Genomic DNA, 24947 nt, shown 5'->3' with positions numbered 1-24947 from the left:
TAGATCACCAAGAAATGACACATTCACACACTATATACATTATATAGTAAAAATATTGTACAGTAATCAAATTGTTCATATAAATACTATTATATTTCTTTTGAGTTAGAGGTGCACTGAATTAACACAGCAATATAATGCAATATCAATATAAACGAAGTCCTCCATTCCTTACTTCAAAGATGGTATTGATGGTGTAAAGGGAAACCTAGTGATAGCACTTGGAAAAATAGAGCGGGTCACTACTTTTCCGACTTCAGGCAGTGTCCAGAATCTCGGGCACCACCATGACAGCGCTGTTTCCTGTGCACAGCCGCCCTAAAAGCTCAACGTCCCAGAACAAGCTGTGGGCAGAGCGCACTCCCTACATCCTGCTCCTCAACTTCCTGTTTTTCAAACCCCTTCAGATGACCAATAGGAGCCAGCGAGAGACATTAGAGAAAGAGCTAGACAGGGTGGGAAAGAGAAAGCCAGAGACACAGAGAGAGAGAGAAGAAAGGGGGGAAAAGGAGCCATTGGGACAAGCATCTGCTCTGATCCTTCCCCTTGTTATCTTCCTGTCTGTTGGAGACTAAACAACTACACAAGTCCATCTCCTGTGTATTCTCCCAGCATGTTTATTATGTTTACAACCAGGGCCATTTCGCAGGCGACTCAAGCATGCTCTTCCAAGCTCTCGTTCACTTTCTATTCGTTTTTTTTTTTAAACAAGCAGCACCAGGCTTTCCTTATTTTGGCCTCTGCTGATAAGAAGCTCAAACCTTCCCAGCTTACATAACTATGAATCACCATTCGATAACACACCAAAGAAGGACGAAGCCATAAAACGGGACAAATCTGCAGTAGACCGTGTAGAACTTTCAAATACAAATGACCAGACAGTCGACCACAAAAGCTCAGCATATTACAAAACACAAAGGAACTGATTTGCCTCCATTAAGGGTGGTGTTGCAGTTGCGGGTCTGGAGGGGAAACTTTAAGGTTCATTTGTAGCGACGCATTGAGCCTGGGCTTTTGTTCTCTTGCTTCTAAGAGGTGGATGTGTACCTGGCCTGGATGGGGAGGAGGCGTACTGGTGTCTGCCTTTGTGAGCGTGTGCTTATCTTCCTCTCCAGCAGCCCAGGGTAAAGAGTCCGGTCCCGGCAGCTTCGTTGTTGTTAATGTCTCTCGATGCTAATCTGACAATGCCATTTTCCCCTCTTCCTCCTCACACTTTTTTTTTCTGCTGTCTTGCTTCCTTTCTGCTTTTTGCTTCCTTTCTCTCTGGCTCTCATCCTCTCATTCTTTCCCTTGTTAAGTCTCTCAGTTTCCTCTCTCCACATTCCCTCACCTCTGTTTCCAAGGCAACTAATGAGATATAATTAATAAGATCCAGCAAAGGGGAGTGCGTGAAGAAATGAGTGAAAATGAGGCTCGGAGAAGGAGAGTGTGCGAGCGCAGATGGAATAATGCTGCACGCGCTCACTCATAACAAACTTTTCACACCATGTTAACTTCCTTTTTTAAAACATGGCTTAAGGTGATGTTACGCGGCAGGACAAATGAGTTTCGAAATACATTCTTCACAAGTTGAGATGATCAGGATATGAGCTCTGTTTCAGGAAAATGGTACATATGTTCATGTCAACAAAAAAAAAGAGCCCTGAAGGGGAGACTGAAATATGAGGAATCTTACGCAGGAGTGAGATTTTCTACATTTATATTTCAGCACTTCATTATGCAAAATATAATAAGAGAACAGAATAAAAGAATAGGGCAGGGTGTGTAGATAATGCTTGAGGAGTAAAACTAAATAATTCTATATAAAATCGCACACACCCTCAGAGAAATAGAACTAAATTAGGCGCTATGGGATCAATCTGAAATATTTTGTGGTTTATATTGGCACAATAAAAATTAGAAGGCCACATTGGCATGCTAAAGCCTATATGTCAATGAAAACATGTTGTTAAGCATGCGACTTATTCTGAACTGAATATTTTCCTTCAAAACTGCAGTCATGCTTAAATCTGGAAACTTGGGACTTACATCACATAAAGAAAGACAGAATAGGTCAATATTTCCTTAAAGGGGACTTTATACTATACTATTTGTGAAATATGATGTCCCTAGAGCTCACGGTTACTACATATGTGACTGGAGACCATGTCTGTCCTTGGCTGACCCATTCAAAAAGCTTTATTTGGATACTGTCAAGCACAGTTCTGAGAAACAAAAGAATGTCTTACCCCCCCCAAAAAAGCCATTCCCAAGAAAATGACACATATAACCTTACGCAATGGATATCAAAACCCTAATTTGAACCCTCTGCCGATGTTTACCAGGTCTAAATTTGCTTTGCTTCTCATCAGTCTGATCTCTCTCATTATCTATGTATTATACTCTGAGTGCTTGGATTTAAGAGTGTGATATAGATGTTTATATACTGTTTGCTCTCTGGCACTGCTGAGAAGGCAGCCATTGGGTGGTTAATCTCTGCTAATGACTGCATGCTCTCCATTCAACGGCTCTCCTCTGACCGTGCTATATTCCCTGCCCGGATCAATGCCAGCTGAGACGATCTTCCGTACTGCTCGTGTAGAACTATAACAGGCGAGAACTTGGCGTCAGAGATGGGGAGGTGAGGAAAAGAAAGCCACTTCTCACCAACAAAATGCCATCACCACATGCAAACTCTCTCAGGCTTGAACGAAAGTAATAACAGCAGGTACTGCCCCAAGAGATAAAACTTCCCAAAATGCATGATTAATACGTTTTTTTATATATATTCTTACAATTTTCATTCATATCTATACATAGGTGTATATACGGTCACAATTATCCAAATTAAAGTGCAAATTATCATTGAATTAAATGATTTGCGGTTGCTTTGTCTGCTTTAAACTTTCTTAATCTGTTTAAATCCAATTGTGTGGCTTTAATGCATCAAAATGTCCTAGACTTTGCAATTAAAGCAGCAAAATATCAACTAATACCATAACCACTGGAGTTATAAGTAAATGTAATCAATTACTTAATTCATAGTTCATTAAAAAAAACAATAAATTAATAAATAAAACAATAAATTCATTAATTAAAAAATGACCTGTGATCGGATGGGTGGATGGATGTGAAATATGGAAATAAATAAAATAAAAAATGACGGACGGATGGATGGAATGGATGGATGGGATGGATGAATGGAACATTTATCAACCTTTATATTTTGCCGCGAAACATAAACCGCGTGTTTCCGACATGATTTATCCACCCCACTGATATCACATAATACAAAATAATACACTATATTGCATCTAAAATGACACTAGAAACCATGCTATTGTCATAAATATAATGTCTATTGCTTCAAATTATAAAAGCAATAAAGATATGCTACATTCACAGTGAAAGAATGGCGAGCGCACACTAGACGTGCCCACAATCAATCAAGGATTTAAGCAAGGTCGAGAGCTGGGAGAGGGGCGAACTACACAAGGTGACTTTGACTGAGAAGATGCCTTAGGGGCCGTGCTGAAAAAGCCATGGAGAAAACTTCAATATGGCTCTAGTTCCCACCACTGTCCCCTCCTTGATCATCAATTACATCATTTTCTTTCAGCTTTTGCTTTTTTACATTTTTTTTAATGACAAAGACATCTGAAAAAGTAGAAAGTCATGAGCAGAGAAGATCAAAAATAAACTACTAGCCTCACTTAAAACTACCCTTTGATTGCACAGGCGTTAGGTGTGACGTGCTACTGTGAAGTTCACTCTTCAGCACATGGTAAATGTCATGACTGATTTAAAGCAGGCACTCGTTGTGCACTGTATGTGTGTGTGTGAAAATGACAGGCAATAAGAAAAGGACAAAAGAGAGGGAAAAAAACTTGTAATGAAACAAGAGAAGTATCACTATTCTCTTCACCACCGCCTACCCCCACCCCCCCACCCCCTACCCTCTGGTCGTGTGCGGTAGCAGCGTTGTAACATAATTACTGCTGGGACACTCATATTCCCAGTGATCCATTTGCGTCAGTCAGGTTTCCAAGCCGAGCCGATGAATGGATTCTCAGTTTCTCAAGGATAAAGCGATGACCCTCTCTGAACAGTTAGATCTATTTCATGTGGGAAGACCACTGTGCTGGGTGGGTGAACGTTTGCGACTAATTGTGACAGGAATCAGGGATTTTGGAGTCTATAATAAAAGTGATGGAACTCCAAGCCAGTCCAGATGTCTTTTATCAGCTAAACAAATGAATCCTTGTACCAGGTGGGTTAGGGTTAGATGTTCAACATGTATCTACAGTATATCGGTCAATGTGATATGATAGTTTATTTAACATGATACAATAAACACAACACAAAATGACACTCGATTGACATTTAGCTTCCATTATGTGACATTTTCAAATGTAACCAGAATCAGCTGAGTGGGAATTTTTTTTTTTTTTTTTTTTTTTGTGATGCATTTTTTCACCCAAATGACCTTTGTAAAAGTGTCACATCACAGGAGTAAAATGAGTTGCGAATGCAGTTTCATGTTGTCTTTAGGTATGTAACTTAAAGGACAGCGTACCTCCATAATATCAGGGTCTTTGACTGATGTGTGATCGTCTTTGACATCATATCTACACCAGCTCACTCAACATCTCTATCAAAAGTGAAATCAAAAAGAAAAAACTGTGAGCTTGTCTGAAAAATAATTTCATCACCGAAATCCATTATGACAGTATGTCAATGCGCAGAGAGAATGTCTTGACACAAAAGTCAGCATAGGATTTTTCCCCCACTTGGATGAGTACCTCAACAGTAGTTATTATTAAACTTTACAAATGGCTTTTTGACTTGTTTTTTTAAAAAATGGCGATAGGTTGTGAAATTGCAACAATTCACAGGGTGAACTTTGGCACAAAAACGTTTATATTTCACAGATTTTTGATGCTTTTTTTAATAAATCTTTTGATAAATGAAACATTTCAATTGTATGATTTTTACCAACATTTATTCTTTCTTTCCTCTTTTTCTCTCACCCACTCTCACATACACTAACAGCGTTATACACTACGCAACACACAGTTGGTGTGATCTCTAGATGAGATGTTCCGGACACTATGAAGTGATGGCATGTGTTTCTGGCTCTCTTTGCATGACTGTCCATCAGCACATAAAGAAAGAGAGTCATCACCAGATATAACTAATCCCCCACTGATGTACATAGAAGTGTCTGCCTACCCTCAGACCTACCCCCCGTTTTGCCCACAGCCACCCTGCAAGCTGTGTTAACTGGCATGGCGGTCTTTTGATGTTGCGCAGATCTCAGCTCAGAAATGATAAACAGATTTTCCTCCTCAGGGAACAGTGGCTCATGAGTATTAAAGATGCCATGCATTAATGCATAACATGAGCACACAACTCACAGTAACATTCTCTAGACAGCTAAATCATTGAAAATTCAAAACCTTGTGAGCTGCCAACCTAGACGATATTTTTGGGCATCACAGCCACATTCTAACCTTCAATTGTTACTTCAGACATCAGAAATCCTCTCTAATGTGGATCTGCACAACTATTTAAATTCAATTAGTTGGGAGACTGCCACAACAAGTACCTGTAGTCCTAAGAAAATCATATAATTATACTGGTCCACATCAGATGCGTTTCTTAGGAGGCATTAACATAAGATAACTTCTTGAATTCAAAAACAGCTGAATACAATCATACTAAAAATACATTTGAGTGTGTTGAAAGTTAGGCTGTTAATAACGTTACTCTGTGTGTTAGCTCGGTGGCTGGTATGAGACACTTGTTGCACATTGCAGATCGATATTAGAATTTCATATTAATAAAAGCTGATGACTTGTGTTGTTAAATGGCATGCAATGAATTAATTAAAAAAATTATTGTATGGTGGAGAAAATGCTGCATTATTGTTAACAAATAAAGCTCATTCTGATTATGCTATGTTATGTTTCTCTGAGGCACGGTATAATATATTATAGATTCAAACAACATGACTAAGTGTGTTGAGCTATATAACAATGATTCGTTTTCTGTCAATAAAGACATCCAAACAGTTGCTCATCTGTCTAATAAATCATAATACATTAAAGCGTCTTTGGTGCTTCCATGGTTTTTACAGAAGTATTACTGGAATGCGAGGGTAATGTAGATATGACGTCATTAGGCAACACAATGACACAAGCCGTTACACTGTTTAAATCCAGCGAAATCAGCCATTTTTAACCATTGTTGGAAACATTTCGGATAATGTCAACAAAATATATAACATTGTTCTAGAGGTTTTTGGATATTTGAATCCAAAAATCTTACATATTGTTCCTGTAAAGGGGGTGAATTTAAATACAAAACCAAGAGGTTTTTACCCTGCAAATCGGCAAACTACTAAAACACCGCATGCTTTCAGCATGCTAATTAAAGCACCAGTAACTAAAAATATAAAATCTAAAAATATATTTAAAAAAATCTAGAACTCTGTAACTGACTAACCATCTACGATGACTATGGTAATCTCTGCACCCAAATACAACAAAAAAATCCTATCTTTAGCACTCCAGCTGTCACGGCAGACACCAAATGCCTTCCTCTGCCTGACCTGCGAGATACTTCAGCTTTTTACAGGAAAACTTTAGAACGGCTTACACTAAATATTTGATACTATGCTCTTTCCCTATGACATTTCAATCCTCTTCAGTCCCACTGTTCTACAATACTCCATTATGTAAAAGGTTTATGCAATCCGGGGAGCATTGATGCCGATGACTCATAAACTGGGAAAGGTTGTGAACTGATGAAATTTGTGTGTGTGTATATATAGAATATAGAATATACACTCACCGGCCACTTTATTAGGTACCCCATGCTAGTAACGGGTTGGACCCCCTTTTGCCTTCAGAACTGCCTCAATTCTTCGTGTCATAGATTCAACAAGGTGCTGGAAGCATTCCTCAGGGAGTTTGGTCCATATTGACATGATGGCATCACACAGTTGCCGCAGATTTGTCGGCTGCACATCCATGATGCGAATCTCCCGTTCCACCACATCCCAAAGATGCTCTATTGGGTTGAGATCTGGTGACTGTGGAGGCCATTTTAGTACAGTGAACTCATTGTCATGTTCAAGAAACCAATTTGAAATGATTAGAGCTTTGTGACATGGTGGAAGTAGCCATCAGAGGATGGGTACATGGTGGCCATAAAGGGATGGACATGGTCAGAAACAATGCTCAGGTAGGCCGTGGCATTTAAACGATGCCCAATTGGCACTAAGGGGCCTAAAGTGTGCCAGGAAAACATCCCCCACACCATTACACCACCACCACCAGCCTGCACAGTGGTAACAAGGCATGATGGTTCCATGTTCTCATTCTGTTTACGCCAAATTCTGACTCTAACATCTGAATGTCTCAACAGAAATCGAGACTCATCAGACCAGGCAACATTTTTCCAGTCTTCAACTGTTCAATTTTGGTGAGCTCTTGCAAATTGTAGCCTCTTTTTCCTATTTGTAGTGGAGATGAGTGGTACCCGGTGGAGTCTTCTGCTGTTGTAGCCCATCCGCCTCAAGGTTGTGCGTGTTGTGGCTTCACAAATGCTTTGCTGCATACCTCGGTTGTAACGAGTAGTTATTTCAGTCACTGTTGCCCTTCTATCAGCTCGAACCAGTCTGGCCATTCTCCTCTGACCTCTGGCATCAACAAGGCATTTCCGCCCACAGAACTGCCGCTCACTGGATGTTTTTTCTTTTTCGGACCATTCTCTGTAAACCCTAGAGATGGTTGTGCGTGAAAATCCCAGTAGATTAGCAGTTTCTGAAATACTCAGACCAGCCCTTCTGGCACCAACAATCATGCAACGTTCAAAGTCACTCAAATCAACTTTCTTCCCCATACTGATGCTCGGTTTGAACTGCAGGAGATTGTCTTGACCATGTCTACATGCACTGAGTTGCCGCCATGTGATTGGCTGCTTAGGAATTAAGTGTTAACGAGCAGTTGGACAGGTGTACCTAATAAAGTGGCCGGTGAGTGTATATATATATATGAGAGAGAGAGAGAGAGAGAGAGAGAGAGAGAGAGAGAGAGAGAGAGAGAGAGAGAGAGAGAGAGAGAGAGAGAGAGAGAGAGAGAGAGAGAGAGAGAGAGAGAGAGAGAGAGAAAAAGAGAAAGAGAGAGAGAGAGAGAGAGAGAGAGAGAGAGAGAGAGAGAGAGAGAGAGAGAGAGAGAGAGAGAGAGAGAGAGAGAGAGAGAGAGAGAGAGAGAGAGAGAGAGAGAATATATATAAAAAGACTGATGAACAATAATCTCTCTCAACAGAAAAACACAGACAGCGTGGCAAATAAAAAATAAAAATAAAAATTCCATTAAAGAAAGAAGGCAGCACCAAACCAGCTACATGTCATTTGTTTGAAATCTAAATCAAAAAGCTGTTCGGGATAAAAATGCTTCCCCTTGTGTGATTTTTCAAAATGACATGATGGCAACCCGACCGATAAGCTGCATCTCTCTCTGGGGCCCTTGGAGAAAAATGCAACTGAAGAGTACCCTACAATTTTGAGAGCCTGTCACCAAAAAAAAAAAAACATTTGCCAAGTCAAACTATTCTCTTAATTTCATTATGGGCTGAAACAGTAGAATCAACTTTGTGTTATTTAGCTGGAGTCTGTTGTTAAGTTTTGCAGGCGGTTCAAACCACTGACTCTTTGTTTTGCAGTACAAGACCGCCTGATGAGAAACGGTTTGAGAAAATAGAGGAGATGAAAAGAGAGAAAAGAATGTTGCTCACAGTAGTATACATGCTCCAGAGAGGCTGCCGTGATGATTTTTACTTCCTCCATTCAGCACAAAAAAAAAAAAAAAATTAAAATATAGATATGCTCTTACATAAACGTCTGCTTGCAGCTGCACTAGTGTTTATGCAACGTACTGTACAATGGAGGCACTTCTTTGGAAAACGCTGCTCTTTAACTAATGGACTCTAAATGCAGTCTCTCTTAACTCTACACAATGAACTAATGTTTGAAGTGCTCAGATATGCATTGTCTGTGTATGTTTGCATTTTGGTTAGCGGGAATTCTCATCTGTGTAGCATAACAAATAATGATTTCTTGTAGTAAGGCAAATCTTTCAGTTGCTTTATTCTAACGAGTTCTCAAATATGCAAAGAAACAAAGTGCAAATATTGGGTCAGTGAGATGATACTGCTATTCCTGAGAGTGGCTGATAAACTAATTCATCACTGAATCTGACAGGATTTACATACGGCTACTCCATATGCTACAGTGAGTGAGAGAAGGGGCCAGAGATGTGGCATATCGGTTGATGGGAAATGCAGGTTCGAATCTGACCTGCGACATGTCCCGTTTCCATCGCCAATGTCAATAAAACTAGACTAAAGAGAGGGTTCTAAAAATAAAATACAGAGACAAAGGGGTCTAGTGTGAGTGAAGCCCTGCTGTTTGCCTTCCCAGGAATCTTTTTAGCACAACTGTTCTCTGATAGCCTGTGGCCTGACTGGGTGGTTAGTGACGGCCTAGCTCTCTTCCCATGTGTGCTCTGAAGCAGGCTAGCAGCTAAGCCACTGATAGACAGACGATTGGCGAAGAGGAGGAGGGGGGTGGCCGAGTGAGAGATAAGACCCCGGGTGTCAGAGATGCTGGCCAAGTATGGCCACAGAGCAGCTGAGATACCAGGCCCCGAGTACTATTTCACCTGGATCAGCAGAGAGAGAGAAAGCTGGCAACAAGCAGAACTTTATGCACTTACGGGTGTAGTACAACCAAAGAGTTTGAGAACACAGTGACATGACATAGTACACTTGGCGAAATCAATCAATGTATAGTGTGACCTCAATTTCAAGCCTCTCTGACTTGAATACTCCACTAAAATTAACATTAAAACCAGACAAATTTACATTCAACCAATTTCAACTTTAGCCAGAGAGCGTATTTCTAGACGGACCCATATGACTACATTCGTAAAACACTTTACCGAGACAAAGTGACATGTACATCTTATTGTCCTGTGTACTTCGCTGCGTTTTAACGGCTCAGACTTTTACTAAGGGAGTGGCGTCATGTTTTCCCTCACTGTAAAGTGCCAGCACCAGAGGGAGGGTGATGTCATGCCTGTAAAACTGATACCTCCCTGTCCTGGCTTCCACTTCTTTCTCCTTACATGGCAGAGGTCAACTACTTCATATCAGCTCCCAAACGAATGAGCCTTTCAGCCCGAAGCCATCTCGCCATGTTTTCTCTGCAAGAAATCGTGGTATCGGCATGGTACGTTATCGTGGTATCGGCATGGTAAGCCGATTGATAAATAGACGGATGCTGCTGACCTGTAAACGTTAATCTAATCAATGTGCAAAATCAATGAAAGGGGAAACCTAATAAAACATGAACAAGCTACAAAGATTTACTATGGTTAACTATTCACAATATTCGGTTACGCCTCAGAATGCAGTACAAGACTATGGAGAGAAAATCTCAACTACAGCCAAAGCACCTGAAGTTCTCAGATACTGTTCCAAGTCAAGTCATGACATACTGGTTTTAAATCATTAGGATCTGCAATGAAAAGTGCAGAATTCAACTTAACTGAATGGTCCTTAGGGAGAGAAAGCAGGCTGATGTTTATCTGAAGCTTGAGATTGTTTCCATCCGGCAACAGAATAAAAATCAAGATGGAAGAGGACCCTGCTATAGTCGAATTCTTCAGCTGAACACCAGTAAAATAAAAGACCCATTGAAATAGCGTTGTGTTGAATATGGATCTAAAAGCATGGGCAATTTCCCTCTCAGCACAGTTAAGACAAAGAGCTTCATTTACATCCAGGATGGAGCTTTTTACATGGACATCCTGCTATCAGTGTGCTAGACAGTGGAAAGATGGAAAATATTCCAGGTGGCCTTGACAAATCACTGGAGTCATATATTACTGGAATTACGTCTTTGCAAATTCAGGGGATTAGGGTAATTTAAAACTCCCTCACAGATAGATGAGACACTGTGCCAAAAGCATATCGGCAGGGTTCACACAGCCAGATCGGACATGTGTTTAGGGTTAGAAAGGAATCACGCCGTACAAAAGACAGCAATTTAGCATTTTATAATCTGAACAGATCAGCCTGTCATTACAATGATATAAATGCCTAATCACCAGCATGGGTTCCTCAATGTTTTTCTTTCTTCTCACAGTAGCTCGTGGTCAGAATATGTCAGTGCTAAACTTAAAAGAGTAAACTAAAGTAAAAAAAAAAACAAAGATGGAAAGTCAATAACCAATAACAATTTACAGTATGGCCCTCTGATTGTCATGTATCATCTTTTATAACCTTTTGCAGCCACAAACTCACCACATCTCTCCAACAACTGGGAAAAACACGGATGAGGGCCCCTTTTCTTCCTGTTTGTAGAGCACAGCTGCATTATTTCCTACTGTGCCACAGGTTCTGACTTGACTTGAACCGCAACAATGCACATTCATGATTAACTGATACGGTGTGACAAATTAAAACAGCATTCTTTAGGGATGATCTTTTTCCATCAGTAATTAATCATAGTTTTACTTCCTTCACAAGTGAATGAATTACTCTAACTAGAAGTATCTTTTTATCATCCTGTAAAGTTCAAAAGAGTTTAAAGAGAAAACTGCGCTTCTGGCAATAGGGAAAGTCTTGTTAAAAAAAAACGACACACCCAGGACCAGTATGGTTTTGCTATTATGATTTACATGCCAAACATGCTTTCAGTTCACAGTGACGGTTGGGCAATTTATCGAACTTTCACAATTTATTCACAATGCTTTTCCTGGCACTATAAAATTAAGCAACATTGTAAACATTGTGATGATTTTAATGAACCTTTTATTAAGCCTCTGATGTCAAATGCATTCGGGTTATATTAATGTCCAAAAGAAATAGTCTCTGTGACTTATTTTTTAGTTTTACCAAAAAAGTATGTTGATAAATATTGTAAGATAATTATTAGATTAAAATAATTTAAGATTTTTCTTTTGTTTTTCACAATTATTGAACATTTTGGTAAATATGCCTTGTTTATATTTATCTAAATTGTATTTGTAACTATTTGTAACTAAATGTACTGAATTTTTACTTTGCATTAGACATTTCAAATCTAATTTGCGACAGACAGACAGACAGACAGACAGACAGACAGACAGACAGACAGACAGACAGACAGACAGATAGACAGATAGACAGACAGATAGACAGACAGATAGACAGACAGACAGATAGACAGATAGATAGATAGACAGATAGACAGATAGACAGATAGACAGATAGATAATAATATACTATAATATATACTATACTATATTATAATACAGTGATTTTGTGTTTTTCCATCACTGATTGTGAAGGAAGTATAAAAATTGGTGGTGTTGTATACTTAAGAATCGCTTGTCTTTGAGCTGAAAGCATTACAGACACTCATTGCATACAACACTCATGAATGACAGATGATGTGTCATTATTCGAAAACAGTTCCTCAAAACTACAAACACAGTGATGATAGAAAGCAATAATGTGGCATGAAAACAACATCACATTCAAAAACCATCTACTATGATATAAGAGAAAAACAACAAGCCAGAAGGGATGCTGGCTCGAAACGATACAAGCGCGGCATTATGGTTCCACTGAGACATGTTTCGTCCACAATAACATCCAATGCTGATATCCTAAGCACAGGGAGCAACACACGGCTGCAGTTTGAAGCACATGTCAGTGCCCACAGAGCAGAGGTAATGAGAGAACACAGGTGCAGACTGCGTCACTCCTCCGAGCCCTCAGCAGTGCCGGTCTCTACCACACGTTCACACGAGCCCACCTCAGAAGCCACACTTGCTTACCGTGACATCACGTGACGCTTGGAGGGCTGAGAAAGAGGACTTTCACAAGCTTTTAAACGCTTTTCTTTCCCATATGCTCAGTCTCACTTTCAGAAAGTAATTTTGCTAGAGGACATTTTACCTTAACGAAACTAGTATTAATCATGCAAAAGTGTGCAAAGTATCTCCAATGAATAATTATAATTGTGAAATTGAAAATTATCTATTCAGAGACACCTGAGACAATTGTGGAACTTTAACTTTCTTGCCCATGCAGCAAAGAAAAGAAAAGTTGTTGAAATTTGAAATTCCACTAAACATAATTGAAAAATGAGAAACACGCTGTTTCTGATATATACACAGAAACACACAAACATATATTTACATACTTTTGGGGCAACTTGTTTTACAAAGAATATTGTAATCATAAAAGAGTATAACAACGCATAAACAATTCATATACTACACCATTCAAAAGTTTGAGGTTGGTACGATTTTTATTGTTTATGAATGTGTTTTATGCTCACCAAGGCTGCATTTATTTGAAATCATCCCAAACTTTTGAACAGTACTGTATAAGAAATAAATCAAATACAACTAATATTTCAACAAAAATAAAAATTATTATATAATAATAACCTATTGTTTTACTTTTTTTTTTTTTTAATTGTGTTAAACCAAGGAAAAGAGTATGTCATGGTCAAAGCCTTAAACATCTGAATTCTCTGAAAATCTCAGAAAAATGTCCCAAACAGAGGACAAAAATGATTTGCTGGGTCCCAGGAGGATAAAGAGGCACTCTGATGACAAGTGCAACAACAGATAAAAGACATAATCCTGATCACAGTGGCACTCATAGGAGTTCATAATGAAGCTTGTGTCAAGGCTAATCGCTGACCCACAAAATGAGATAATCTACGGTAAGTTACCCTCCATGGACTACACGGATTAGTGTTCAGCACTTGAAGGGTTTTGTTTTGTTTTGGTTTGGTGTTGAGTAACATGGGACTTCTGCCTATGCTGCCCTTTTAACCCTGAGAGGGCAGCGTGGTGGCAGGGTGAGGAGGCAGAGAGGAAGAGGATCAGTAGAGAAAGAGGATTAGCAGCTTCGGGCTGCTCTGGCTTCAGTCTCACACCCGTGATGCCGAGGACCCAGCCACGGCCTAGAGCGAAGGGGACACCTGAAACCAGGTACTCGCGCATGACCGCGTCTTCGGGAAGGGCGAAGGAGACAGGAAAGAGGTTGACGATCCTTAAGCCGCTCTGCACTGTTCAGCAGCACATGTGCTGAGTGGACCGTATGGCGTGGCTTAACACCAGAGGTCACAGCCAAGGGCAGGGCAGTCGAAAGGTCAACGTTAGCGGTTTCTTTAGACAACGCAGGCGTAGCCTTCCGGTCGTGCAGCACTAAAGAGGTAGATCATTCACAACAGATAGCATTTGCTTTCAAAAATGCTGTTAAATCGAACATGTGTGGTCAGACAACACTGGGTTTCATGGGTGAAGTTGTGTCTTTATGCAGGGAAGGTCCAAATTGTAAATTACAATTTCAACCTAACAATACAATGTTCCCTGGAAACTTTGACCACTTTTTCAAATGCTTACGGTATTCAAAATGGTATTGATATTGTTTAGACAGAAATTTGATACAGTGTGGCTATGGCACTCTGAGACTACAGAGTCTCCATTAAACTTCAGATGGACAGGCATTAATGTTTAATACCCTTTAATGAATGTTAGAAGTTAAATGAGATTATTGACTAATTCAATAAAGTTCTTGTACATTTACAACAGATTTAAAACTACAAAGATGGAAGTATAACATTTGTGTCCACAAACATTTTGGTTGGGTAACACTGATCACACCAATCTTGCCTAAATTCTGTTCTTGATGACCCAGACAGACCCGAAGGCTTTTCTAGGGAGTGACAAATAGAGAAACAGGAATACATTCAGCTGACGTGTGTCTAGCCAGATAATTCTCAGTTGTAAGTCCCTCTCACATGCTCTTATTTAATTATAATTTTGTGCATGCTTTTTTTTGCCCCAGCCGTTCTGCAACACTGGCTAATACACTTTAAATACGATTTAACCAATATTAACTCTGAAATCTTATCCACATGTCAGAAAGTGAGCTGTATTTTCATGTGGCGAGGAGGCCTGTGCCAACTTGGATGCTAATCCTCAAGCCAATGGTTTGGAAATCATCATCACTACATATTAAGAAGCTGCCTAATAAAGCTAAAACTGAGGAGCCTAAGAACCTGATAGATGGTTTTATTTGGCAAGTGAAATGGAAACCTATTTACAGCTTGCAACAGACGGAGTTGTGTGTGCATGCAAGTTAAATGAGGAGCTAATATTTTGATACACGTCTTAAATGATGTTTTTTTCTGTTTGCCTAACATGTTCCCCATATCCTCTGGTAACTTATTTAGAATCAAAAGTGTGGCAATGTGGAGTGGTGGTGGGGCCAGGAGGCAGCCAGAGGTTTCTGGTTTTGGAGCTGCTACTTATGGGGTGACCCCGCTGGGACATCGTACATTCCACTGGGTTAGAGAGCCGATCCAAAAACCACAGATAATAGAGAGGGAAGTCAGCGCAGACTAAAATCAACTGAATATATGCATGCGGATGCATATTCATAACTCTGCCCTTTATGGTGATAAAAGCAGCCCATTTATACGCCTTTTATTGAACAAAAAAAAAAATCCTCCGAGATGTTCCCATAGGAGGGAAAAAGGTCTGCATGGCCCACACAAGCAAACTATGGCTCAAACATTATCTGCTGGGCTCAAGATTCTGCATCCTGCCTCCAGGTCTCACGGGAGAATGCTGGAATCTCCAGCTCAATGATAGGGTTCCAATAAACAATGAATCACGCTGCTCTGAGCAAGCGTGAAAGAGAGCCATTGCACAAAAAGAAAACCGAGCGTGATTTAATGGACATGGTGCAGAAGTATGGCACATTCCATAGGCCTGATCTGAAAAATATTTAGAACAGGACTGCTAAAGAGTCTTCACACTCTGGGAAAAAGAATGGGCCTGCGACAGGAGCGTTCGAACAAGTAATGAGCAAGACGCGTAAAATGCAATGACGTCCCCTGAAAACGTCCAGTAAGTATTGCACAAATGTGTTATTAAATATGTCATTGACTGGTTTTGTTGTTACTTGATTTGGTTTAAATTGCGAATGGATGACAGCAAAGATTAAACATTTCCCTTAAGATCCTTAATTAACGATATAGTTTAAAAAGCAGTATTTTTATTTTACAAAACATCCATATTTTACAGAATTCCACAATCTTGGTCTCTAAATAATAAACTGCATCACATTTTCAGCAGCAAATAATAAATCTCTCTTCTTTTTCTTTTCTTTTTTTTAAATGTACAGACTAACAAAATTACATACCAGTGCCCTTGTTCTGAAAAGTTCCAGCCTCTGCTTGTTAAATAACATTTGTGGCTAACTTTGAGACTGAACAATGCATCCTTTGCCAGCTGCAGCTGACTCAAATAAGACACTTAAGAACAGGGTGTTTCGCTTTAAACTCAGCTAACGTGAAATTAACCTTCAAATTAAACACTACAACTTCTGCAATGCCAATGTAACTCCTATTTGAAACAAGACCAACAACTTGTTTTCAACAGAGTTTCACCATTTAAATCCTAGTGTGCATGTAGAGTATATGGCAGGCACTCAACATTAGATGTCAACTGACCATATGGCACTGTATCATGTTTACTTCATTCGATTTAATACATAAAAAGTGAAATTAAAACAGATGCAGCATTGTTTGACAGGAAGAGAAGAAGAGCTGGGCTTACCCTAACAAACGAAGCAGCACAATCCTCAGTCCTGGACCCAAAATATCCAGCTCAAGTCTTATTTACGTTCTTTCTTCCTTTGCTTTCAATGCTTCTCTCTACTTGGAGCTCGCTGGTGCTTTCTCCTCCTCGGGTAAAATGCCCTGTTCGAGGGGGAAGGGAAGAGAGGAAAAGTGTTTCGCTCAGTGATTCAGAAGCATGGTGTAAACGCCAGCCTTCTCTTTCTGACAACCAGCGTTAATTGCAGATCAGACTCGCCCACACACTCCAGACTCTCTCTATTCACTCTCTCCTGGAAGGAGCTGAGAGCAGGCTGTGAGATTGGAGTGCTATGAACAGCACAGTGGGAGATGCTCTAACCCCCACCCTGGGCAACACCAATCACCACCTCTGGAGCTCGACTTCACCACGGCTGACTTTATTTCACAAGAACAGGACAGGCATGGACTGACACTCATGGGACGATGCATGCTGACAGAAGAGGTACAAGTGCACCATATAGCATACGCTATAAATCTGATGCATTAATCCAGATGAAGTGTAAACTACAGTCTACAGCAAGCCTATGGGAGAAATATTAAGAAGTGGCCCTGAGAAAACTTCTACAGCCCAAGTGCGCTCTGATCTCAAGCTGTAAGACACAAGAAGTCGCATGTCAGAATGTATTTAACCGTGGTCCAGTGCTGTTGAGTTTAACCTGGAAATCATATTTGATACTGATTGCATGGACTTTATTCAACTACATTAGCAGTGACTGGGGTCGAAAAGAGGAGTGATTTAAATACAATTAATGTACAAAAGAAAACAACCCAATAAAATATCAGAAATAGAAGCTTCATATAAAAAATACCCCTGGTGTATCAGTATCTAGTGATAAAAAAAACAAACAAAACATCATAAACAAAAGACGCTTTATTAACAGAGCACAGCAGGACACCAATTTCAAGTGTGATGTTGTGCTTTATCGGATTTGTAGAGGGGCATGTCGGGTGAACAGCATTCAGAATATTAAAAGAATTCCTTCGCTGACTAATTCATTGTCAAGTGTGTAAACAGAAAGCTATTGAATTTCAGTGTGATGTTTTCAGAGCTGAATTTGCACCCATGTTTAGTTTGGGCTTATTAAACTATAATGAAGTCGCACAGAAGCCCAGATGGAAAAAGTGGGATGGTATATTATACACTTGACTGGGATATTAAATCTTTACTATGCACCTCAGATGAAAACAAGGGCAGCAAAACACATTTATTCAAACCATATTTTAACATGGTTTGCAACAAAACTTTTTCAATGCGTGTTATCCGTACTGTTAATGGGCTAATCAAACAATAAAATAGAACCAATTCTAACACCTCTGTCCATAACAAATACATACCATATGCTTATAGTATTATGTCAAGCTTCTGTATGACTTTATATTAGGTGTTTTAACTAATATGTACTTACATATACTGTATATATACACACAATACTTATAGTGTTCATTTTGTATTGCAAAAATAAAATTAAATGAATTACGCATGCAGTATAATATGTGTCTGTGTACAATATAAAATCACAATAAATATACACAAAAATGTATACAATAGATACTTATCAAATGATTAATTTAAATGTTAGTACATAGTAGTTAAAGTGAGTCCAAAGCTTGATTTTTTAATTAAATAACATTACTTCTTATTTACTTATGTTATACCTGGACACATCAAATAAATGTGCTCCAGCCCAAATCCAAAACATGCACTCATGCACAAGCAAGACCCAGGTTTTTTTTGTTTTGTTTTTTGCCTCTGTTCAATTTGGGACGAACACTATTTCCTCTAAGCCTATACCATCTCTCTGATCAGCTTGAAATATTGAACTAATCAATAAATCTATAGTGTGTTGGGCATTGACCACTGAGGCTTTAAGCCTCTTAAAAGCCAAACAATCAGAGGAACAGACAAACATTCTTCATGACGTCATTTTCATGATGATGTACCGTAACCTGATTGCCTGCCTCCAGTGGCTCGTAATTACAATGCTTGTCAGACACAAGCACTGAGCAACCCTAGGAACACAGCCTAATTTAGCCTTTGGCCATTCAGACTACAGGTCAAGACAACGTGGCTTACTTTTGTATTAGTTTGGTCAATTTTATATCTTTATCAATGTCGAAATATTTATAATTGATACACCTAAAACATTTGTGAAGGTCAAAATGACATGTCATCTCGTAATGTTGCGTTTAAGGCAAGTCTAAGACACTTTATTAATAACTAAATGGCAGGCTAAAGGGCATGTGTAATCTTACAAGCACAAGTACTACACTCTCTCCCTGTGGATGATTTGGCTGTTCCCTCAATGTGCATGTCAAAGTCAGCAACTCTTACAGAAAATACACAAAACAGGCCATTTTTTAGAACTGATAAAAGGGAATGACCCAATTGTCGATTAGTGGCTGTACAAGCTCGAAATAAAATTGAAATTATATTTAATTGAATAACTTTCCATCAGTATGGCCTTGCAGATGAGTCACAATCATGTACCACACAATAGCTAGACCTCTCACTAGATTGTAACAAGACATTGTGACCTCGTGAATAACATTAAATCACAAGTTAAATTAATATGCTATTATAAAGTAATTGATGGCATCAATTTACACTTGTCTCAGTTTATTCACTAACATACAGTATGTACAGAGAGACTCCAATAAACCCTGTTTCAACTATCCAAAGCTCTGCAAAAGACCAGCACCATCTAGATTTCAGACAGAAAAGTATTTGCAACGACTTCCAAAGTTATGCATAACAAAAGATCAATAATTTCTATAATATCCATAAAGTTGTCGGGCGTGCTTTAGATACGGAGGTAATGTCCTACATTTAACCCTTGACTGCGCGTTAGAATGGCTTAAAATCTAAAACAATTTAATTATCACAAATGATATTGTCTAAAGTACGACAAATTAGTATATTTAGTTGCCTGTGCTTTGGGTGCTTTAAACAACTTTTCCTTTCGAAAAGCCAGCTAGAATGGAATACATTGGCTATTTGACGTGCAACTTTGACCACAGTTGCAGATACATTAGGAGACAAAAACAAAGTCATGAAACATTATGTCGCGCGAGTTCTGAAGTTGAACTTGCCCTGTTTTAAAGTTCTGAATCTCTGCAGGTGACCCTCTTCAACCAGTGATATTCAGAAGCGAAAGCTTAACGGTTTTCAGACTACAATATCCACACAACTCTGCTCTTGCAGTAAAAAAAAAAAAAAAAATACTTACTATCCGCTGGCTTTCCTGACTAATATCTTTCATTTCTAATCGTCCCTCCAGAAATATTTAACACCGCCCGGAAAATGATGCGAGACTAGAGCGCAACTATGCCAAGTGTCAAAGTGGACTGAACCCAAAACCACGCACGAGCTCTTCACAGAGAATTACGAGCACGAAAAATATTGTTGTCCTTCAATCAGGTGCTCGCAACTCGGCATCAAATTCTTCCAGGCGTGTTGCCGACCCCTAGACACACACATGACAAACATGTTTAGCTTCCCAGACGAATTGTAACGCGTTTAATTTGTGCTCATCCATTCTCACTCCACGACTCCCTCCTCTTTCTCTCTCGCTCTCTGACTGCTGTCTAACATTGTTGCTATTTTTGCAACTCACCTTTTTTTCTTCGCGGTCCCCCTCGCTGTATATAGATACTGTGTATCAGTGACTCCCGTGGATACACTGTGACATAAATGTATTTTCAGTCACATTGACACACGGCTTCTATTTTCGGGAGCTGGGCTGACAAACTCAGAAGAAGCAGCAGTCGCTCTTGTCACAACACAAGCTCCTCCCCCAATATGACGAACACTAGACGGAGGCAACCTCCTACGGCAAGCCGTTTTAACATACATTCCTTTTTAAACTAAATAGGTTCAATCGCCGTATTTTACTCTAACTAGTATGTTTTATTCCAAGTAAAATATTAAATCGTAAGGTCCTTTATAGGCCCAAATAGTGCTTATTAATTCTCTACATTAACAGTCACAAGTTAGAACTGATTCCAGCTATTGTGGCCTACTTAATTGGATAGGCCTACTACCGATTTTTGAGACACTAGTAGGCCTATACATCCCAATTGTAACTAGTCCATTTCTTCCCTCACGATTTACAATAGTATTTTGCTTAGGCTATGCTTTATTAAACAGACTACTTTATAGCTTGATTAAAAGTCTTAAATATATTATAAATCACAGAAATGCATAGGCTATTAGTGTCTAATCCATAATACTAATGTTTATTTTACTGGTACTAAGACAACTGGAATACTAGTAGTAGGCCTATTGGAATCGTCCTAACTAAAATATAACTAGTAGTTCCTAAAGAAGTTACAAGTAAAACTGGAAAAGGTACCACCAATAACTTGAATAGCCTACACTAGCAAAGACTAGGCTATAGCCTATAGAAAGGAGGTTTACTTCTAGACTTTGTGTAGCTTTTCAGTGCTGAAAAGAGCCACTAGTAAAACTAGTCACTATTCGATTATTTTGTAGTAGGTCTAATTAGTTAAATATAAAAGTACAATAGATTCTTGTTATTCTAAAGGAATAATTGCTACATGAGCTTGCCATAAAACGCCGCCTCCTCATCCTCCACCTCCTACTCTACTCGTGTCTCATCTCTAGTTTAAAAACAAATATGAAAAACTCAAGAACTCCGAATCAAAATGAAAACATCACGAAATAAGTAATACATAGTGTTTTTGTCAAAAAGAAACGCAATAAAAAAGTGAGCGCGCCACTTAAGGAGAGAAGGAAAGGAGACTGCTCCCGCCACACCATGACATCACCGTGTTTAACAGTTTGAGAAAGTGAGGAAACAACCCGAATAGTACGTTCGTTTCATCGAATCGAGGAAGTGATAGTTAAAGCACTGTCGCTCAAAAAAAAAGTTAAAAAGACGTCACTATTGGGCCACAGCAACGATTATTGGATGCTTTCTAAAAGCCCATTATGTGCAGAGCAATGTAATATTTATTATGGTCGTTACTGGCACTACCTTAGATACGATTGACGTAAGGTCTATAAAACAACAGTAACAATAGGGTCAGTACATCTGAAGTGACACGTTTCTCATCCAATCCGATCCCACAGCGGCTTGTCACTGACCAATCAGATAAAAGAGGCTGGCTGAGTTTTACGTTGCATGTGTCAGAGTCACGTGTAGTTGTAAGATCTGTGGAAGAGGTGTGGTGCTGAACATGGGTTGTTTTTGCTGGGACTTAAAGGCAATTTCTTTTTTATCACCGTTTTGCCACATGTAAAATGGGACAGGCAGGATATCAAATGATAACAACATGTTAAAACAATGGGGGGAAAAAAGACCAATAGAAAAAAAAATATTTTTTTTAATTATTTTTTTTACAGTTTTCCTTTGGAATCAGTGTTGTTACTAGTCCTATCTTATTACAGTGAGATTTGTATAACTTTCTAATCCACAGCACAGTTTGACTTTGAGCAGTTTCAAATTGAACCTGACAAAAATAATGGATGTTAATAATAAGCAATCATCATGGATTCAGATAACAATCAAAACTGGAAGCTAAGTCATTGTATATTTTATTATATAAATATCTATTTACTTTAGCTTTTTGTAAACAGATGTTTGCAGCATGAATATAATTTAAGATAAAATCACAACCAGCATGACAAGTTCAAGTCTCAAGTCAGACAGACACAGATGTCAATGTAAAAGTACTTCATTATATCAATTTCTTAAGACCAATGCCTAGTGCGCATCTGAAATAACTAAGCTCCAATAGAAGATATAGCAACAGAATCAACAGCAAACTCACACGGTATAAGTAATCCCTTGAAAATGGCTATGGATATTGATGAAATCCCTGATTATGTGGCCTCTGTGACTTCACATTTTTTCACATTCTATTTGAAGCCCTTTAAAGCTGGAGCTGTGCATAAAAATAGTCCCATCAGGGCTAGGCGCATACTCCGGATCCCCTGTGCAAACACCCAATGGCACCAGAACCCAAACCACAATGAACACCATCCACCTGTGATCGAGAGATTAGCTAGAAAAAAACACATTTTGTTCTTCTTACATCTAATTTAGTGTGTAATCAGCTGTCACTGAACATTATGTACAATATATAACTGTATAACGTATACATTTTGTATAAGAAGTAAAAAAGATTATTATGAAATGCAAAATTCATTTAAAGCAATGAAAAAAATCAGAGTTAAAAAATAAATCAGTGTGGTGCAGGCAAAGCAGTATAGACATTGAATAAATAGAACCAAAAATCCTCATAGAAAACCTGTTTCCTCTGTTTACAATTTCAACTAAAACAGACTGAAAATGTTATTCAAATAAAAGGAAAGTGGTGCAATCCTGCAAAAAAAAAAAGTCACAACCTGTGATAAAGTTTGTTGAGCTTTTTTGATGACGTTGAGTGTAATAATTATTATGAAAAAACAGAAAATACTGCAACAAGTTTAAATATATATAGCAGCATGATTTCTCTGCTTGCATTATCTATTACTTACCGATCACAAGCAGGCAGGTCATGTGTTAATATTTTGAATACAATACATCTGCCACATTGCCCCTCCCCCTCTGTGTATCTCACCTGTTTCTTGAGATGATCGATTACCTTCACAGAACCTGCTGCCAAGGCCTTCCTCAGGTATCTTTCTCAGCCGCGTGCCACTCTTACTTTCTTAATTTCCCTTTTATTACTTAATTTTCTCTGTCTCTCTTTTCCCCTTTCTCTCTTGTGCTTTCTATCTCTCTTGCTTTCCTCAAAGCCAGACCAGCTGGCTTTGGACGGCTTTCTTCTTGCCCCTGTGAGGCCTGACTTCACACTCTTGTCCCTGGGTCTTTCTGCCGGAAGGGAGCTGGGCGACAGAAGTTTGAAGGGTAGGATCCCAGATGGACGCTGACATGCTGGGCATGCGTGTATGTGACAGGGCTTGGCTCAGGGGAGTGGTGGACCAGCCGCAGCTGTCACTCACCAATACTGAGGGTGTTAGATGTGTTTTGTGTTCTTATTATTCTTAATAAAAGCGATGGGAGAACAACAATGCCTGACTGTTCACAAGAGATGGAAGATGGTTCGCTTTCTCATAATAAAGCCTTGCCAGTGCCACCACCAATATTTCCAAGTATCATTTTAATTGCCAATAGAAGTCTAAATACCAAATAGCAAAATTTCAAATGGCCATGGGTTCAACAAAATAAGCCAGCTGAAGCACTTCATATGTGCCTGCCAGGCTGCCAGCTGAAGTTAAAGTTGTGTATTGATAGGTCATAAAGTCCAAAGAATTGCACTGGGGTTTATAAAACACTCAAATAGAAGACAGCTGACATTTTCAGCATTGTACCAGACCACAAATAGCTCCAGACTGCTTAGATACTATGCCACCAATTAAATAAAGGATATTATGATATCGCTCATATATAACAGACTATTAGAGCACAGCGGTTAGAGTTAGAGTTCTGAACTTTCTTGGAGTCTTTTTGAACAACACTCATTGGACTCAAACACACTGAAGGTTTGTTTTGACGCCAGATTTTTGATGAACACATCATTACAGTTCGAACTAGACAAGCCAAACCGCTTCAAATATCTCCCTCATTGTCCACAGTTCCCAACTTGTGCACAGGTAGATTCTGGTATAATCTGACCTTCCAAAAATATTGAAAACAGTAAGTTATTCATGTATTAGAGCGAACAATGATCTCGATACAGGTAATGGTACAACTAATGAACTGAACCTTATGTAGTGTTTTTTTTTTTTTTTTGAGCATCCACGGACTTGGCGAAATGATCTTTACCACAGCAGACAGAGCCTAAAGGTAAGACGACGAAATAGAGAGAGGAAATGGAATAGCGCAAAAGTATGGTACAGATTGAGTCTGTGCATTGGATAACTTTGCAGAGGCTCTAAAAATACCCTGTGTCTCACAGTCTGGCTCTGTTCTCTCATTACCGCACGTAATTAACACTGAGCATGCCCTGCCAGTACCGAGCAGCGCACACAACTGTCACATGCTCATGCTTCTATGAAACATATCTAATCAAAACCTCAGAAGTTTTACTTTTTCAGAAGAACTATTTTCCTTCTTCTAATGTAACTAATACCTGAGCTTGTAATTATGCAGCTGACATTCTCACAACTTTTTATTTGCCATGTTTTCCCCTACACCTGATCAAATCAGTAGGTTATTGTATCCTTCACATTGTCTCGGGTTCAAGACTTACAGACAGC

At 39.1% G+C, this 24947-nt stretch overlaps 1 protein-coding gene across 15 annotated transcripts in view; it reads right to left on the bottom strand.

The window, feature by feature from the left end:
- Positions 1 to 23575, bottom strand: part of mef2aa (myocyte enhancer factor 2aa) — a 134805-nt gene extending 111230 nt beyond the window's left edge. For 5 of the 15 annotated variants that reach the window (XM_056255444.1, XM_056255451.1, XM_056255460.1 and 2 more), the window contains exons 1-2: positions 20335 to 20522; positions 16680 to 16822 (exon numbers count right to left, since the gene is read on the bottom strand). The gene's annotated coding sequence lies outside the window, so the exon portion shown is untranslated. Of the gene's footprint in view, positions 1 to 16679; positions 16823 to 20334; positions 20524 to 23305 lie in introns of those variants that run through there. The other 10 variants (XM_056255367.1, XM_056255401.1, XM_056255411.1 and 7 more) reach the window with 7 other exon arrangements.
- Between the last annotated feature and the right edge of the window lie 1372 nt (positions 23576 to 24947).

Source organism: Rhinichthys klamathensis, unplaced genomic scaffold (genome assembly GCF_029890125.1).
Source record: "Rhinichthys klamathensis goyatoka isolate OS25496 unplaced genomic scaffold, OSU_Roscu_1.1 h1tg000005l_1, whole genome shotgun sequence".
Classification (NCBI taxonomy): domain Eukaryota; kingdom Metazoa; phylum Chordata; class Actinopteri; order Cypriniformes; family Leuciscidae; genus Rhinichthys; species Rhinichthys klamathensis.
Note: the sequence above shows the minus strand (reverse complement) of the source record. Positions and strands in the feature narration are given on the sequence as shown.